The sequence below is a fragment of the Rhinoderma darwinii genome, assembly GCF_050947455.1.
Source record: "Rhinoderma darwinii isolate aRhiDar2 chromosome 2 unlocalized genomic scaffold, aRhiDar2.hap1 SUPER_2_unloc_59, whole genome shotgun sequence".
NCBI classification, from domain to species: domain Eukaryota; kingdom Metazoa; phylum Chordata; class Amphibia; order Anura; family Rhinodermatidae; genus Rhinoderma; species Rhinoderma darwinii.
In genome coordinates, this window is record NW_027461728.1 from 529,821 (window position 1) to 548,926 (window position 19,106).

Here is a 19,106-nt window from a genome sequence, read left to right on the forward strand (position 1 = left end):
GAAATTAGGGAGCTGGGCACCCGAACAGATCTCCTAAAACAGTGCATGGATGAAATGGTGTGTCCCACTCCTCACTCCAGTATGACCTGCTGGAAGACCGGGATGACAACTTGCAACTCCAGAACAAGCTAGAGGATTTTGAGAATATAGCCTGCCGGGACAATGTTTGTATAAGTGAACTATCCGAGCACATCGTTGACCTGCAAGCCACAATTACGGCGCTATTGCAGGAACTTTCCCTTAAAATCTCAGCAGAGCGCCTTGAAATGGATAGGGTTCTTCAAGTCTTGATGGCTAAGTAAGTTCAGGGACCCTCCGTGACATCATCACAAAGTTACATTTCTACTGCACCAGGTAGGAATTGATGTTGGCAGCCCATACTGCCACTTCCCTGACTTTTCAAGGTCACACGTACCAACTAATTTCTGACCTGGCACCTTTTATCATAGCCAAGAAACGTGCTTTAAAGCCCTACTTAGAAATTCTGCAGAGGAAGAACATCATGTACCAATGGATTTTCCCCTTTAAATTTACATTTATCTCCAATGACAAGGTTCGCACTGTCCTTTACCTTAAAGGGGTGAAAAAATGCTTATCACAGCTTTGTTTGGAAGGCACCACATCCAGCCTATCACCTCCTCCAGATGACCTATCCCAGAGCAGACCCAGTACCTCACAGCTTACATTCCAGTACCTATCCCAGAGCAGACCAGCCCAGCACGCAGCTATAAATGCTCAACCTCATCCCAGCATGTGCCTTGACTTCTTGCTGGACTTTCCACATTGTGCAGCTAAATGTAATCAGCTACTCTAGATTAGTATCACATACAGTTTTTTGCTTCTCATTTGCAACATACGCCTCTTATGCTGTTGCTGATTGACATTACGAGTAATTTTTATTGATTTTCAGTTTTTTCCTCCCCAACCCCCTCTTTTTTTTTTTTTTTTTAGTAATTTATTCTTATTGTTATCTTTTTGCTTATACTTGCATATTGATATGTAGGCTAATACCTGTATAATGTTTTCAATGTGTTCACAGTCATTCTACATCATGATGTTTCTTTAGGCTTCTGTCCCCCTGTTCCTTTACCCCCTCCGTTGGTCACACCAGATAAACTTTATATTGCGCCCTTCAATTCTACAATTGCAGAGAGTTCTCTATTCCTCACCACTGCAGTGCAATGTCGTCCCTCTTTCACCACACTTATCTTTCACGGAAACCCTACACATGGGTCGCTGATGATCCTTTACTGATCGATAGTTTAATGCTGCTCTCCTCACGCCCTTAACTTTAGTATTGCACAGCGTGCAAGGCTAAAACTCACCGCACAAGAAATCCAAAAGATTCCATTATTACCATATTATCCATGTTGATGTGGTTTGCTTACAAGAGACTCATTTCTCCACATCCTCTCGCGCCTAACCATATAGCCCATGCAGTACCTGGCTATTCCCCTACCTGTTTTAGAGGCTGTACTTCCACTTGTGATGTTCTGTATACCTGGAGGACTTGGAGGACTAGGAGGACTTGCACCACAGTAGCAAATTTTAGTACCAAGATATACTACCTCATTTGTACTGTGACAGGCTAATATTTGAGAAAAATTCCCTTTGGGAAGTCCTTCTCAATAAAAATATTAAAGGGGATTCCTATGCTAAGCAGAAGCTTGCCGGCATCCTATTTGTAGCCACAAAGCAGATGATAGCAAGCTCCTGAAAGCAACCTGTCCTCTTCTTATGAGAGATTTGTTCTCGAATGCAATATTACATGATTAACTCCTTATTGACCGGCCTATTTTAGACCTTAATGACCAAACTATTTTTTAAGTTTTTACATCGTCTCATTCAAAGAGCTATAACTTTTTTTATTTTTGCATAGCTGTCTAAGGTCTAAGGCCTTGTTTTTTGCGGGACAAATAGTAATTTTTAATAGCACCTTTTTGGGGTACATAGAATTTAAGGCAGGATTCAAAGAAAACAGCAATTTTTGCATTGTTTTTTTATTTAATTTTTTGGGAGGTTCACTGTGCGGGTTAAATGATGTAATAACTTTATAGTTGGGGTTGTTACGGACGGGGCGATACCAAATATGTGTAACTTTTTTTACTTTATTTTGTTTTTTAATAATAAAGCATTTTGTAAGGGGAATAAGTGGGTTTTTAATTTTTTTCTTCACTTTTTTGTTTTTACTTTTTATTAAACTTTTTTTTACTTTTTTACTAGTCCCACTAGGGGACTTCACTATGCGATCCTTCGATCACATTTATAATACACTGCAATACTTCTGTATTGCAGTGTATTATGCCTGTCCGTGTAAAACGGACAGGCATCTGCTAGGCCGTGCCTCTGGCATGACCTAACAGGCATATACTACATGCAGACCTGGGGGCCCTTATTAGGCCCCTCGGCTGCCATAGAAGACACCAGCACTCTGCGATCACACTCAGGGTGCCGGTGGGATGAGAGCTCCCTCCCTCCCTCTCTTCAAAACCACTCAGTCACCCTACTACAGTCCTTCCTGAAGATATAGGACCCATAAATAGCCTACATGTCCCCTCCTTGAGAGGCCTAAATTATCTCTCACCCCTAGGAGTCCCATTAATCACCCTACCGGATCATGACTCTCCTTTAGACCGAGCATATTTTGATAACTTGCCCACCGATACCCTCCCCTAGCCCTGTCTGTCCTTGTTCCGCTTTCTTGTTATCTGTGGGCCACCAGTTCCAGTTTTACTATGTCTCCACTTGTGTAGCAATTGTCTTTTGTCTTCTACGTATATGCAATGCAGTTACGATCTTCTGTAACAAAAGAGATGCCACTTTGTATTTGCTTGTATTAATGTTGTTTATTTAGAAATGTAATAAAAACAATGTTTTAAAAAAGGCATAATGTCTCCCATGATACAAAAAGATATTCCTGGTAAATATATATTTGTGTATGTTCCTTTTCCAATTAACATACTCACAAAAGCATTTGGAATACTTATCGTATCGGAAAATAATTCAATTTATAGCTCGTTTTACTTCTTCCTACATTCTCATTGTCTTCTGTCAGAGGTATGTTGAGTTGTGAAGATACACTCACAAAACAGCAGTATATCTACCAATAAACTAAATGGGTGACATTAGTCAGGTATGCCATTACATTATGACTGGCTTCTGACTACTTATGTCCAAACATTTAAAATCCATTGAGATAGCAGGAAAAGGTAGATGACAAAATTCTAAGACTGTTTAAAGCCTTAACAGAACAGGGCAGATCCTTATATTTAGCTTGTATATTCTCTGTGCATTGCATAACTACCAGTGATTTAATAGCTTTAATTTGGTGAACCTCAAAAACTTTGTAAGCGGTTCTCATAGGCAGGAAGGTATAATAAGAGCATGGCCTCAAATTTCTCTACCGCCATCATGGAAATATTCGGAGCTATGACTATAACGCTAGATTCACACGAGAGTAGGATATCTCGAACGTGAAAAACTGCCATTTTTCACGACTGGGGTGCATCTGTGCTGCACCCCTGTGGGACGCGTTATCACGCATCCCCCATAGACTAGAGCCTATGGAGGGATTCGTGAAGCACAAAAAAATTGGACATGTCCTATTTTTCATGGACCCTTCACAAGCTCTGTTGAAACAACGGTCGTGTGAACGGCCCCATTGAATTACATAGGTTTGTTTAGACGGCCGCCACACTGACTTATTCAACGTTCATGTGAATAAGGCCTAAAGTGTCTAAATGGCTTAGAAATTACAAAGCATGTCAAGATTTATTAAGTAATGTCTGGTATGGTGGCACAACACATATATAGGTGGTCCACCTTAAGATTTAAAACATTTAAAGTTGTGACACAAAGAGGATTGGAGGTCAGAGGGCTACATCTGGCTGAGCAGGTCTGATGTCGAACTATAAGAGACGTTGACATAACAGGAGTAATGTAGCTGTGGGTGCAGAGGTTGCAGTTGCAGCCAAGCAATGGTGCTATATCTACGTAAGATACTTCTACAGAATTATATCAATTACGTGATATTTGGAAGTGCCAGATTTTGCATCTGGGCTCAACAGGGTTTTCCAACAATCGAAAGACTCCCTAAAGCAGACTAAAATTGTTTGATGACATTTTAACCATGGTGACGTCATTATGGACGACATGTCAATGTGCTAGGACATAAACATTGGAGTAGTTGGGAATAACAAGGATAAATGTTGGAAAACCCCTTTCATGCTACGTTTCTGTATCACATATTTAATCATGTACTTTGGACTGTAAAAAAGACAGTAACACAAGCTAATACCTTTCTTCTTTTTTACAGGTGATGTTTTGTTTGAATTACTACAATGCATTAAGAATCACAGACAGGGGTTAGTAAGGTATTCTTTTTTCAGCCAGTGTATAAGAAAAAGTCACCATCCGCATCTACAGAGCTGCATAAATACAAGTGAGATATTCATTGTACACTGTATCTGTGTACTGGCTGTATGCTCATATGTACTTATTATATTGTACTTATTATATTTATATTCATAAATTAATTTGTGTCAATTCTTAGAGTGTCGCTGTTTCTGGAAAATAGGCAGACCCTTTTTTCTAATTTTGGACAACTCGTTTAAGCTGGCCATTTTCAGCAGATCACATGCATTTTAACTAAATAAATTACATCAGTTAAATGGATTTCATTGTTTATTTATCTTCTGGCATCCCAGTTAGGGCAGATTCAGACGAACGTTGCGTTTATGCGCGCGCAAAAAACGCGGCGTTTTGCGCGCGCAAAAACCACTTGACAGCTGCGTGTGTCATCCGTGTATGATGCGCGGCTGCGTGATTTTCGCGCAGCCGCCATCATAGAGATGAGGCTAGTCGACGCCCGTCACTGTCCAAGGTGCTGAAAGAGCTAACTGATCGGCAGTAACTCTTTCAGCACCCTCGACAGTGAATGCCGAACACAATATCGAGAAACCTGTTAAAAAAAAAGAAAAAGTTCGTACTTACCGAGAACTTCCCTTCTGGCCGTTGCCTCTCTTGACATCGGGCCCCACCTCCCTGGATGGCGCGGCAGTCCATGTGACCGCTGCAGCCTGTGCTTGGCCTGTGATTGGCTGGAGCTGTCACTTGGACTGAATTGTCATCCCGGGAGGTCAGACTGGAGGAAGAAGCCGGGAGTTATCGGTAAGTCAGAAGTTCGTTTTTTTTTTACAGGTTCATGTATATTGGGATCGGAAATCACTGTCCATGGTGCTGAAACAGTTTAACTCTTTCAGCACCCTGGACAGTGACTGTCTCCTGACGTCGCGTACTGGAATTTTTTTTGCCGGGTTCGGCCAAAACGAGTTCGGCCGAACCCGGTGAAGTTCGGTTCGGTTTTACGGGTTCGCTCATCTCAAAGACACTCCGTTTGGATGTTTGGAAACAGAAAAGCACGTGGTGCTTTTCTGTTTACATTCATCCTTTTGACAGCTGGTGCGCTGTTTCAGTCGGTTCGCACGGAAGTGCTTCCGTGCGACCTGCGTGGTTTTCACGCACCCATTGACTTCATGGGGTGCGTGATGCGCGAAATACGCGGAGATATTGAGCATGTCGCGCTTTTTGCGCAGCTGACAAACGCTGCGCAAAAAGCACGGACTCTCTGTACTGCCCCATAGACTTCTATTGGTCTGTGCGTGGCGCGTGAAAACCACGCGTCCCGCACGGACCCAATACACGCTCGTGTGAATCCCCCCTTAGAGAAATTACCCACTTCTGTACCCATTTGTCTCTGATTAGCATCTTGCTTGAGTATTTGCATAGTTCAGAATATCTGAGCACATATAGGGTCAGTTCACACGTTGCGTAAATACTGCAGTTTTTCCGCAAAGGAATTCGGAGGTAAAACCCGCAACAAATAGCAGTTGCGTTTTTTTGCGTCGGAATCACAGAGATTCCGCTGCAAAGAACTCAACTCACGATTTTAAAAAAAAATCTTATACTTACCCAGAAGTCTGTGTTTCTTCCTCCAGGCCAGCCTCGTGTGATGCCGTTTCAACCCATATGACCGGTGCAGCAAATCACAGGCTGTAGCGGCGGTCACATGGGAAAAAAACAGCATGCTCTTTCTTGCCGCGGTTACGCCTCTCACCTCACATTGAAATCAATAGGAGGCAGAGAAAGCGTTTTTCACTGCATTTTTTGCCATCAGCGCTCAATGGCCGTGGCGAAAAACGCAGCGTAACACGCCACGAAGATTGCGGCAAGAAATTACAGACAGGTCAAAATCAGGAATTTTGAGGCAGATTTTTCTGCCTGTAAAAACAATACGTGTGAACAGGGCCTTAGACATTTTCATTCCAGGATTTCATCAGTGTAACGTTTTGTATGTTATAAATGTCAAGCCAGGAGTACAGATGATGCAATCTTTAGAAATTATTTTGTTTTTCCAGAGTGTCCAAGTTGTTTAGAAAATAAAAAAAAAAGGGGTTGGTGACCCTGGTTACAATATATACTTCTGGATATGTGTTACCTGTTAGTATTACCTTTTAATATTCTGCTGCTACTATTAATTGTAATTCAATATTTAGACCAATTGATAGATATCTGAAGTTAGTATCAAATACAATAAAAACATTGGTAAGTCTTATGTGTCTAGTTGAAGTTAGACAACCAAATGTAAAATATGATGTTTTCACTGAAAGTACATTCTTATCAACATTTAAATCGCAAATTACAGGGCACTTAAAGCTCTACCCATCCTGCCTGGGAACACTACCAAAATCGTTAACCGCCCCAAAAAATCTTCAGGAAAACCCCTTTAAATGCAGATTAGAATAAACCTTGTCCCCTTTATGGTCCGGTTTGCAGGACAGTCCCACAAAAATAAGGACATTTAGCAAGTATGCAAATAAAATCTCTATAGTTATTTTAGGCAATGAAGGTGTCTGTGATATGAGTCTCAACTTCCATATAAGTATTATTAAAGAGGAAAATAAAAAAGAGTAATTAAAAGCTATGGGTGATACATGATTATTGCTTGAACTCCAATATACAAATATGAATAAATATTGCATAAAAACAACCTAATCATATATTGACTTGTGTGTTTAGAAACAGAGAATTCTCAATTATCTCCAAAACCAGCTACAGAGGATAATGTCCAAGATGTACCTCTCAATCTTTTCTGAAGGACACAAGGAACACAAAATAATGAAAGCTCTGCAGAACACATTGACTATATGGATAGAAAAATAAAGGGTAAATCTGAAAATAGAGAATGTCAAAAACGTTTTAAAATAGCTCAAAGCAGTCAATGGAAGATGTGGAGAGGCTTCAAGTAGGTCATTACTGAAATTAATGTCAGGAAGTCTCAAAACAAGTCTTCCTATGATACTTTATCTTACATATGTCCAGTTCTGATAATCTCCAGAAACATTTAATCACTTTATTTTTTACTAGTCATAACTGTATACTGACACAAATTCCTTTTTTCTAATCAGTTTTTATTTTCTGATTGTTTATATTTTTATTTTCTGTACATGATTATGGGGGTGAGTTCCTGCTCTGAGCTGTGAACAGCATTTTAGAGATTTGCTTTACAGCAGCCACATAGAAAACCCAGTCAGAAAACCACTCATTGACTTCTATGGAAGAGTGTTGTGGGCATGCTCTGTGTGCAGAGTTCATGTGCAGGGAGGGAAAAAGGTTAGGAGGATTGTAATCCTGCCTGTGAAAAGTGATCTCTGCAGAACAAGAAGTGTTAGCCTATTGTGAGGCTCAGTGGTCAGCGTGAGAACTGCAAGATCAATATTTTTTTTCGATACTGATAGTAATAGATTGTTTTATGGAAAATGATAAAACAAAAATGTAAGGGATTAGCTTTTTTACCCTTATTATTGAGACTGTTCCTGTTATTTCCACCCTTGTTATTGTGTGCGTGTAGCCTAGTGTTTAGAGGTTAAACTCTAACATTAACTATCGCCACTACATGTCATAGCAGACACCAGGAGGAAGTGAGATAAGGGAACTGGTTGCAGGAAGTAGAGTCGGTGTGTGTGTGTGTGTGTGTGTGTGTGTGTGTGTGTGACTGAGAGCTCGTGGAGGGTTAGAGGAACTGCTGAGCTTATTTTACGACAGCAGGCCACACCCAGCTAGCGTGAGATTTGCCGGTAGGCTGGAGAAATTCAGTGAGAGCCATTGCTATTTGACCAGCCGTGGCTGTGCCCAAAAGCATGCTGAACCTAGAGTGAGAGACTGGCCAACTGTTGATTGTAACTGTTCAGAGTGATTCCTTAAAGCCTCAGACTTGGACTAAAGACTGTGTGTGCCACTTCATGACGTGGGAACTGTACTCATGTATTGTCCGGAGAAATGTGGGCAGTTGGAATCACCTTATAGGTAGTGTCGTAACGGCTATGAGAACCTACTGAGTTGCATGGCGTTCTCAATACTACATAACTGGTACAACCGCATGCTGGTGCATAGGCGAGATAGGCTGTGGCAAAGAGTGACCTCACAGAGAACGACAGTGGCACGGCAGAACAGGCTAAGAGACAACAGTTACTTTGGCGCAACTCAATTTGGTGGGACATCAGGCATACTTGTTAGGTTCACCGGCCTCGGTAAGGACGGCACTGAAGAAAATCAAATTGCTTGAAGTGCCCGTATTCTCAAGTCATACTGCGAGAATTTTATAAATCTATTGATCTGCAACAATTTGTGATTCATTCGAAAACACTGTTTACACACCACCATGTTTGACACAAAAACTTGATTTAAACAATAGGTCATTTTGTCATGATACATTTTCTTTATATGTATATTTTTGAATTATAATATTATTATTTTCTAAGCCTTACTTTATAATCTCTGGACCATAGACAATTATGGCATATCCCCAGGATATGCCATGATGATCTAATAGGTATAAGTTTCACCCCAGCAAACCCCACTTATCTTAAGAACATGTAAAGAATGAATGGAGTGGCACTGCAAATGCGTGGCTCTCTCCACTTAGCAAACTTGGTAGCCGTCTCACCAGGCAGTATGTGTGTCGAGGAACCCCTATTATCAATATAGGTGGGGGTCCCAGAGGTGGGACTTGCACCTATCAGATATTTATGGCATGTATCTGTTAAACATCAATTCAAATTTAATTCCTAATTTGTGGTTTTCAATTACAAAAATACATTATTAACCACATATAGACCATTGTCAGTAAAATATATTATGGTGTCTGTAGTAAACTGATTAAAGTAATAGTCTGTAATTGTGAATCCAGGTTGCAGGATCTTGTGGGATTATTTGCACAAGCTCCTTGAGGACAAGCGCTATGAATCATCCATACGGTGGGAAGATAAAGAACTGAAAATCTTTAGGATAGTGGATCCAAACAAGCTCGCCGCATTCTGGGGAAATCATAAGGTAGTTTCCATATAATGTATTACCAACATAAAAATAAATGTAAACACAACCAGGCAATAATTACTTAATAATGTTTACTGGTAGGTTAAGTTGTTTAACAAGATGGAAACAAAGGGAGTTTTCAGCATTTGAACTGTTATGGTGCGTGAATTATGTGGAGAATTCTAAAGTACAATAAATTCCTGGCAACTGTGATATTTGGGACAGTGAGGGTACGAAATTTAGGAATCCTCCTGACAATGTCTGAAGTGCAGACAATCATTTGCATTGGCTGGCTTCTAAATCTGATTTTATGTATTGCCTCAAGGGGACTCCAATAACACTTACTGCAATTGTGCGTGTACACAAAGTCAGGGCAACCACTGGCGTCAGCTGCTTACTACAAAAATTATTGTCTGGTATATAGACAAAATGTAGATGGAAACCCGACGGCACTCATTAAGTCAATGGGTCCAGTCTGGCGCTGTTGGTTTCCATCAGGCAACAGATTAGGCGCTTCCTGTATTCTTATTGTTCTGCTCCTTTAATCGAGCTGAACAACGGAACACGGAACGCATATGTGAACAGAGCCTTACTGACTAACCGTTACAGGCAGTCTGTACACTATAGAGGTTAGAAATGACACCCGAAACACAATACAGGGTCTTAAATAGTGTTCTGGGCACATGCCATCACATGCTGTGAATTTTTTTTTGCTGATATCGCTACTTTCATTTGCAATTTGCTGCCAGTAATACAGAGATTGTTTGGTGAACCTCTTAAACTGCTTAATTTTGCTTAGAATCTCGCATTTAGGCTGGATTCACACGACCATGTTACGTCCATAATGGACGGAACGTATTTTGGCCGGAAGTCCCGGACCGAACACAGTGCAGGGAGCCGGGCTCCTAGCATCATAGTTATGTACGATGCTAGGAGCCCCTGCCTCGCTGCCGGACAACTGTCCCGTACTGTAATCATGTTTTCAGTACAGGACAGTTGTCCTTCAGTGAGACAGGGACTCCTTACATCGTACATAACTATGATGCTAGGAGCCCGGCTCCCTGCACTGTGTTCAGTCCGGGACTTGCGGACGAAATACGTTCCGTCCATTACGGACGTAATGTGCTCGTGTGAATCTAGCCTAAGTGTATCCATTCGCTTATCTCTACCTAACAATAGTTGCATAGTACATAGCAACAACACTGCAGCAGTACAAAGACTGCATTCATCAAAGCCATAAAATGCATGAAATAGGACCGGCAGTTTAAAAAAATTGCAATCTGCCTAAAAAATGTGCAGTTTATAAAAACATTCCCCTCTATGTAAAATCTGTATGCCGAAAAGCATTCAGAGACTTAGATACAAGAATGTACTCTTCATGTGATATTAATTGTGGTATAGAAGTCAGAACATCACCTAACGTCAGGAACTGAACTTCCTGGATTTGAACTCTGGACTCTCCATTCTTGCTTTACAGCATCCACCGGTCTGCTACAGAGATCCTTGCTTGTTCTATCCTTGTTCCAGCCATGTGTTTGCTGATCTTGGTGATTTGTTATGGATTGCACCTGCTATGTGGCCAATCACAGTATTTGCTGCCCTATATTTACCCACAACTTTGTACTTCCTGTGCCTGATTATTTTGGCTTGCCAGTAATCCAGCTACTGTGCGTTTAACGTCCATTGTTTTCCTGTGTACTGAACTCTGCATACGTTTAGCTACAGCTGATCTCTCGCCCCTGTGTACCGAACTCTGCGTACAAATGACCGTGGCTTATCCCTCTGTCGATTGTACTACTTCCAGGGGCGTAGCTAAAGGCTCATGGGCCCGGGTGCAAAAATTCAGCTTGGGCCCCCCTACCCCTCCCCAACACCACCATCATCAGACCCCTGCGCGTGCCTGTGCCCAAACGCCTTGCCCAACAGCCCCCATAGTATAATGCTCCCATAGCTACCCCCACACAATATAATGCTCTCATAGCTACCCCCACACAATATAATGTCCCATAACGTATAATGCCCCCCCATAACAGCCCCATACTGTATAATGCTCCCCATATCAGCCCTCACAGTATAATGCCCCACATAGCTGCCCCGATACATTATAGTGCCGCCCATATCAGCCCCCATGCAGTATAATGACCCCCATGTCAGCTCCCCATAAAGTATAATGCCCCACATATCAGCTCCCCATACAGTAAAATGCCCCCATACCAGCTCTCCATACAGTACAATGCCCCCCATATGAGCTTCCCATACAGTATAATGCCCCCCCATATGAACTCCCCATACAGTATAATGCCCCCCATATGAGCTCCCCATACAGTATAATGCTCCTCTATATCTGCTCCCATACAGTATAATGCCTCTCATATCAGCTCCCCATACAGTATAATGCCCCCCATATCAGCCCCCATACAGTAAAATGCCCCCATATGAGCTCCCCATACAGTATAATTCCCCCATATGAGCTTCCCATACAGTATAATGCCCCCCATATGAGCTCCCCATACAGTATAATGCCCCCATATCTGCTCCCCATACAGTAAAATGTCCCCCACATGAGCTCCCCATACAGTATAATGCCCCCATATGAGCTTCCCATACATTATAATGCCCCCCATATAAGCTCCCCATACAGTATAATGCCGCCATATGAGCTACCCATACAGTATAATGCCCCCCATATCAGCCCCCCATACAGTATAATTCCCCCATATCAGCCCCCATGCAGTATAATACCCCCCATATCAGCCCCCACACAGTATAATTCCCCCATATCAGCTCCCATGCAGTATAATGCCCCCCCATCTTATCAGCACCCATGCCATATCAGCCCCCATGCAGTATAATGCTCCCCCCTGCAATATCAGCCCCCCCGCATCCTTCGCCTCCTCCGGTGTGTGCTATGAGTGACTCAGTGCAGACAGGCGCGATAATGTCGCTACATCTCGCCAGCCTGCGTCGAGCAGCTCAGGGGACAGTAAGTGCTGGATCAAGGAGACGTCAGCTCCTTGCTCCAGCATTGAATGGAACCAGGACCTCGGTGAGTGACTCGCGACCCCCCGGAGGTCTTCACACGAATCCCAAAGGGGACGCGACTCACAGTGTGTAATGTATTATGTTGTATTGTGCAGTTTGCGGTGGAGAGAGGAGGGGGGCTGTCATTTAATGGGCCCCCCTCTCCACGCAAACAGCACAATACAACACAATACATTACAAGGCAACACAATACATTACAATACATTACATTACAATACATTACAAGCTAACACAATACAACACAACACAATACGTTACAATACAGACTCTGCAGCTCACCTGGAGGCCTCCGCACCGGCTCTTCCACTGCACTGGCTGGAAGACGTGTCACGTGACAACACGGTCACATGGTACATTAAGTGTACCATGTGACCGTAACCAGGAAGTACCGGCTTCACGGCACAGAAAATTAATTTAACAAGCATGCTGTATGGCAACGGAGGCCCGTGGGCCCCCCAGGCTTAGGGGCCCGATCGCAACTGTGACCGCTGCGACCCCTATAGCTACGCCACTGACTACTTCATCTGTAGCCTAGCCGTCATTTGGAGACTATCCTGGGGACTGGGCCCTGGGAATCCTAACCCAATTATGGCTATTCCATATTCCAGCTTGCTGCATGTCACAAAACAACGCTCAGTCCGTACTTACCTGGGAAGATGGTTTCAGAGACGGGGCAGGAGCTCCCTCTAGTGGCTGGAATGCGAGGATACATGCCGGAGCTCCCTCTAGTGGCTGGAATGCAAAATACAATCTAGAACTCCCTCTAGTGGCTAGTACATGGCATTGTAGCTTTGACTAAGGACCCTAGCGGTCTGAAACGCGTAAGCGTGGTCCCGGGATCTTTGTTTTAAACCTTCTGTTTTAAGATGACCGAATAAACCATTTAACTTTTATACCGAGTGCTGGATACATCTTTCATTGTTCACCTCCATTACATGGCATTACCTCAACTCTGGTAAACTCCCCCCGGACATCACATGACGCCTAACTATAGGACAGCCCATATAAGCCTCTCTCTGAGCACCAACAGGTGCCAGAGTACCAGGTAATTTCTACCTAGCTCCAGCATTGTACTATACCTGAACTGACTTCCTGTGTTACGACTCTGCATGTATCTCTGACCTCTGCATCTGTGCCTGTGATCCTAACCACACTATTGTATCCTGATCCTAGGCTGCATCCGTGGTAACATCTGCACTGTTCAAGGCCACTTATTTTAAAGGGAGCGATCTGCAGATTCCCGGCACCAAAGTCCAAACAACCTTGCGGCGATCCCTGGTGAAAATCGGGGTTTTTTTTTGTATCGACGCCTCAGTGATTTTAAGCGCTTCTAGAAACTGGCAAAAAGGAATCCCATCCTTCCTCCTAAAAAGTTCCTGAACCAGTGTTCTATCCATTTTGGGTTACTTCCGGGAAATTTTTCCTCTGACAAAGCCGAAGTGGCCTTCATTATCTCCCTGCTTTCCGGACAGGCCTTGGCATGAGCCTCTCCTTTGTGGGAACAAAATGACCCTGTATTATACAACTGTCAGGCCTATCTTGACACCTTCCAGAAGATTTTTGCTGAACCGGGAAGAGTGTCATCTGCCGCAGCCTCCTTGCTACGTCTCCGTCAGGAATCCATGACCATTGTCCAGTATGTGGTCCGGTTTCGGACTTTAGCCTCTGAACTGAAGTGGAACAACGAGGCTCTGATGGCAGTTTTCTGGCAGGGGTTGTCCAATCCGATTAAGGATGAATTGTTCTCTCGTGAACTACCTCCTTCATTGGACGAGTTGATTTCACTATGTAACAAAGTAGATATCCGTTTCCGAGAGTGAGCTATTGAGCAGCGGAGATCCAGATGTTTCAATTTCAAGTTGGCTCCAAAGTTCCAAGCACCTGAGGTTCCCCCAGAAGAACCAATGCAGTTTGGGCGTGCAAAATTGTCCCCGGAGGAACGTGAGAACAGAATGAATGTGCCTGTATTGCACTGCACCCAGGCACCTATTAGCTTCCTGTCCCAATAGGTCAGGAAACTCCAGAATCTAGACAAGGAAGGAGAGCTTGTTCTAAGTCCTCTGTGCTTCTCTCCTGTACAGAAAAAAGAGACATCGTGCTTCACTATCCCAGTGCTCCTGCACACACCCGTAGGGATTAAACACATCTCTGCCTTCCTAGGCTCTGGAGCTTTATCACCTCAGCTCTTGTATCTGTGAGGAAAATTCAGATTAAATTACTTTCTGGTCCCTTTTCTCTGGCGGGCATCGATGGAAATCGGCTGCCAGATGAGGCTATCCAGGCCCGTACCAAATCACTCTTCATGAATGTGGGAGTCCTGCATCAGGAATTTATTGACTTTCTTGTGGTCCCTAAAACCATCAGTCCAGTTATCTTGGGATACTATGGTTGCAAATTCACGCCCCACATATCGATTGGCAGACACGGGAAATTGTATCTTGGAGTTCTAAGTGTCACTCGTCCTGTTTGAAGAAGGTGACCCCTCTTAGACAACTGATTCCTCTGTGCACCTGAAAGCTTGAGGGTATCATCCCCCGCAGTACTCTTCCTTCACAGATGACTTCAGAAAGTCTCAAGCAGAGAAACTTCCTCCCCATCGTCCCTGGGACTGCACTATTGACTTGCTCCCCAATAGAACTCCTCCTCGTGGGCAGACCTACCCTCTCTCGCTAACCGAAACTCAAGCTATGTCTGAATATATCCAGGAGTATCTTGAATGGGGGTTTATCTGACATTCCTCTTCTCCAGCTGGCGCAGTGTCTTTCTTCGTGGAAAAAAAAAGACGGTGGTCTTCGCCCATGTATTGACTATCGAGAATTGAGCGAGATCACTGTCAAGAATAAGTATCCACTCCCTTTGCTCTCCAAGTTATTTGACCGGATACATGGTGCAACAGTGTTCACTAAGCTCGATCTGTGAGGCGCTTACAATCTCATCCGCATCGTCTGGCGTTGAATGGAAGACAGCCTTTAACACCAGGGATGGCCATTACGAGTACTTAGTCATGCCCTTCGGCCTGAGTAATTCGCCCGCAGTGTTCCAGAGTTTCATAAATGAGATTTTCCGGGACATGCTGTACCACTTCGTTGTCATTTATCTGGACAACATGATCTTTTCCCGTTCCCTTTCGGATCACCGCAACCACGTGCGCCATGTCCTAACCCGACTGAGAGACTATCAACTTTATTGTAAACTGGAGAAGTGTCACTTCGAACAATCCTCCGTTCCGTTTCTGGGATACATTCTGTCGGGCACCAGACTCAAGATGGATCCAGTCAAGGTCCAGGCTATTCAAGACTGGCCTCAACCCACTGGGCTAAAGGCCGTTCAGAGCTTCGTGGGGTTTGCCAACTATTAAGAACCATGGACCCACATCTCAATGGATTTTGTTACCTATCTCCCACCATCTAAAGGGTACAATACCATCTAGGTCGTGGTAGACCGAATCTTCCAAAATGGCGCATTTCACCCCTTTGAAAGGCTTACCCTCAGCGGCTGTCCTGGCTTCTATTTTTATCAGAGACATTTTCTGTCTTCATAGCTGCCCTCAAGAGATTGTGTCTGACCCAGGGTTTCAATTTACATCACGGTTCTGGCAAGCTATCTGTAAAATAATGGGAGCTAAGCTCAATTTCTCCTCAGCCAACCTCCCACAGTCCAACAGACAGACAGAGAGGGTAAACCAAGACCTTGAGAAATTTATAAGACTCTACCTCTCTCCAGCTTAAGACAACTGGGTAGACCTCCTACCGTGGGCAGATTTCGCACATAACAATCTGTTCCACGAATCGTCATCTGAGTCCCCATTCTTCATCAACTATCAGAAGCATCCACGCCTTCCCACTTTTCCAGCTCTTCCCATCTCTGATGTCCCAGCTGCGGATTCCTGCATCCGAGAATTCTCGGACATCTGGTCTCAGGTAAAGACTAATCTTCAGAAAGCATCTGCCAGGTACAAATCCCAGGCGGATGAAAGACACAAAGTTCCAAGATGAGGACCAGGGAACAGAGTCTAGTTGTCCACTCGTTTTATCATACTCAGAGTGCAAACTATGAAATTTGCCCCACGTTACATCGGGCCGTATATTATATCTCAAGTAATAAACCCAGTAGCCTACCGCTTGTCCTTGCCTCTGTTCCTACGCATCCCAAATGTCTTCCATGCCTCTCTCCTTAAGCCTGTAGTCCTCAATAGATTCTTGTCCTCTCGGGCACCTCCCAGTTCCATCCCTGTTGATCAGCATAAGGAATATGAAGTGGATGAAATCTTGGACTCCAAGTTATCCAAGGGGATCTTGCACTTCCTCATTAATTGGAAAGGCTACGGTCCTGAGGAGCGCTGTTGGATCAAGAATTCGAACGTGCATGTCCCTCAACTTTTAAAGAAGTTTTATAAGAAATTTCCCGACAAACCGGTTTTGGCGTGTTCAGAGCCCACCCCTAAGGAGGGGGGTATTGTCACAAAATGATGCTCAGTCCGTACTTACCTGGGCAGACGGTTTCAGAGACGGGGCAGGAGCTCCCTCTACTGACTGGAATGCGAGGATACATGCCGGAGCTCCCTCTAGTGGCTGGAATGCAAAATACAATCTGGAACTCCCTCTAGTGGCTAGTACATGGCATTACCTAAATTCTGATAAACTCCCCCCTGACGTTACATGATGCCTAACTATAGGACAGCCCATATAAGCTTCACTCTGAGCACCAACAGGTGCCAGAGTATCAGGTCATTTCTGCCTAGATCCAGCATTGTACTATACCTGATCTGACTTCCGGTGTTACGACTTGTATCGCTGACCTCTGCGTCTGTTCCTGTGATCTTGACCAGTGATTGTATCTATTGTACCTAGATAATGGCACAGCAACCTATTACAGGAAAGTCAATATATTAAAGTGAAACGATCATGCTATACATATTATATATGCTGTTTGATCTGAGTGCATCATGTTATAGAGCAGGAGGAGTTGAGTAGATTGATATATATTCTTGTGGGATAAGATTAATTATAACTTGCAGTTTATCATTCTCGGCTTAGGAGTTCAACGGGTGCAGTGACTCAATGATTGACAACCTTTATGACATGCATAGAGAGATAGCTAGCAGGCACTAAGGACCATCCACTGGATTCCTAAGCCTAAAATTTGTAGGGATTTTAATAATTAAATTAGTAGTTATAATAAAGAACAAGCAATGAAAAGTTGTCCCAATTTTAGTCTTTTATACATGTTTTAACAGCAACTAGACAGCTCTTTGTGTTTTACTGTCTCTTAGTAAATCACAAGATGTTTGACATTATCAGTGCCACATTGGTTATGATACATTTTATTTATATGATTTAAAAAAAGGCCACTTCTTGCAGCAGAATATTATCACAAGTTGAAAAAAATAGCCCATAAACATAGTGAGAATAAATAATTTTACTTATTTCCTGCAGAATCGACCAAACATGACCTATGAGAAGATGTCAAGAGCCCTGCGACAATACTACAAAATAAACCTTTTAAAAAAAGAATTTGGACAGAGGCTAACCTTCAGGTAAATTCTTGTTGAAACCATAAGGATTCTTCCCTTGGTGTTAAAGGGGTTTTCCTGTACAGTAATATTGATGGCCTATTCCTAGGATAGGTCATCAATATATGATTGCTGGGAGTCCGACTCTTGGCACCCCTTCTAAATGATGGGGCCGCTGCTCTCTATTAAGTTCCACGTCCCCTTTATTGTTTACCCAGGCACACCGCCATACATGGTTATGGCTATGCCTTGTTCTACAGCTCAGTCCCATTCACTTGAATAGAACTGAACTGTGGCCCATCATTCAGCTGATCATGTGGGTGCCAGGGTTCGGACCCCTAGTAATTAGATATTACTGGCCTATCAGTAATTACTAGTAGATATTACTGGCCTATCAATGTTACAATCTTGGAAAACCCCCTTAAGTCAAATGAGTAATAATACTGGCCATTCAATATTGAAGGGTTAAAAATATAGTTTTTGGACCCTGTAACCCAATAACATATAATAATTCCCAGAATGTCTACATATAATAATTTGCATACATCTTTTAGATATTTAGAACACTGATATTGGAGCTGAAAATGATTATTACAAAAATAATGTAGCACCTGAATAATAATGCATGCGAATACATTCGCATAAATGTCCTTCAAGTTCAATCAGGGGAAAAAAAGAAAAACGCTCATAACGGAAGAGACAATACACACTAAAGGAGAAATAATTAGTTCCTGACCCTGAGTAGTAAACAGGATCAGCTGCCATTTAATGTGTGAATCTCAGAGTTTGTAGCCTGTATAGAGCATTTATATTTTGGAAAACTTACCAGAAGAAATCTTAAAGGGGTTGTCTGGGCACGGGTCAGTTTATCATCCTGATGATCTATCCACGGGATAGGTCATCAGTATATGATCATGGACACATGGACCCCGCACAGATTTGTTGCTCCGCTGCCTCCGGTCACCGGATGTTATGCAGTGGCCAGTGGCGGAAGCAGATGGCTCCGTACACTGTAAAGTGGCTGTACTGAAGTCCTCCAACACTGCTCCTATTCATTTGAATAGGTGCAGAGCTGCAGAACCGCAGCTCGCCACTATATTGTGACCGGAGCCATCTGCTTCCGGCATGGACATCCACCGATCATATACTGATGACCTATCCTATGGATAGGTCATCAGTA

At 43.2% G+C, this 19,106-nt stretch overlaps 1 long non-coding RNA gene across 1 annotated transcript; it reads left to right on the plus strand.

Annotated features, from left to right (window-relative positions):
- The first annotated feature begins 7,123 nt into the window (after nt 1-7,123).
- Nucleotides 7,124-17,946, plus strand: LOC142681490 (uncharacterized). Its single transcript, XR_012853391.1, has 3 exons — nt 7,124-7,224; nt 9,248-9,390; nt 17,850-17,946. It is a non-coding gene; the product is annotated as an uncharacterized LOC142681490 (long non-coding RNA).
- The last annotated feature ends 1,160 nt before the right edge of the window (nt 17,947-19,106 follow it).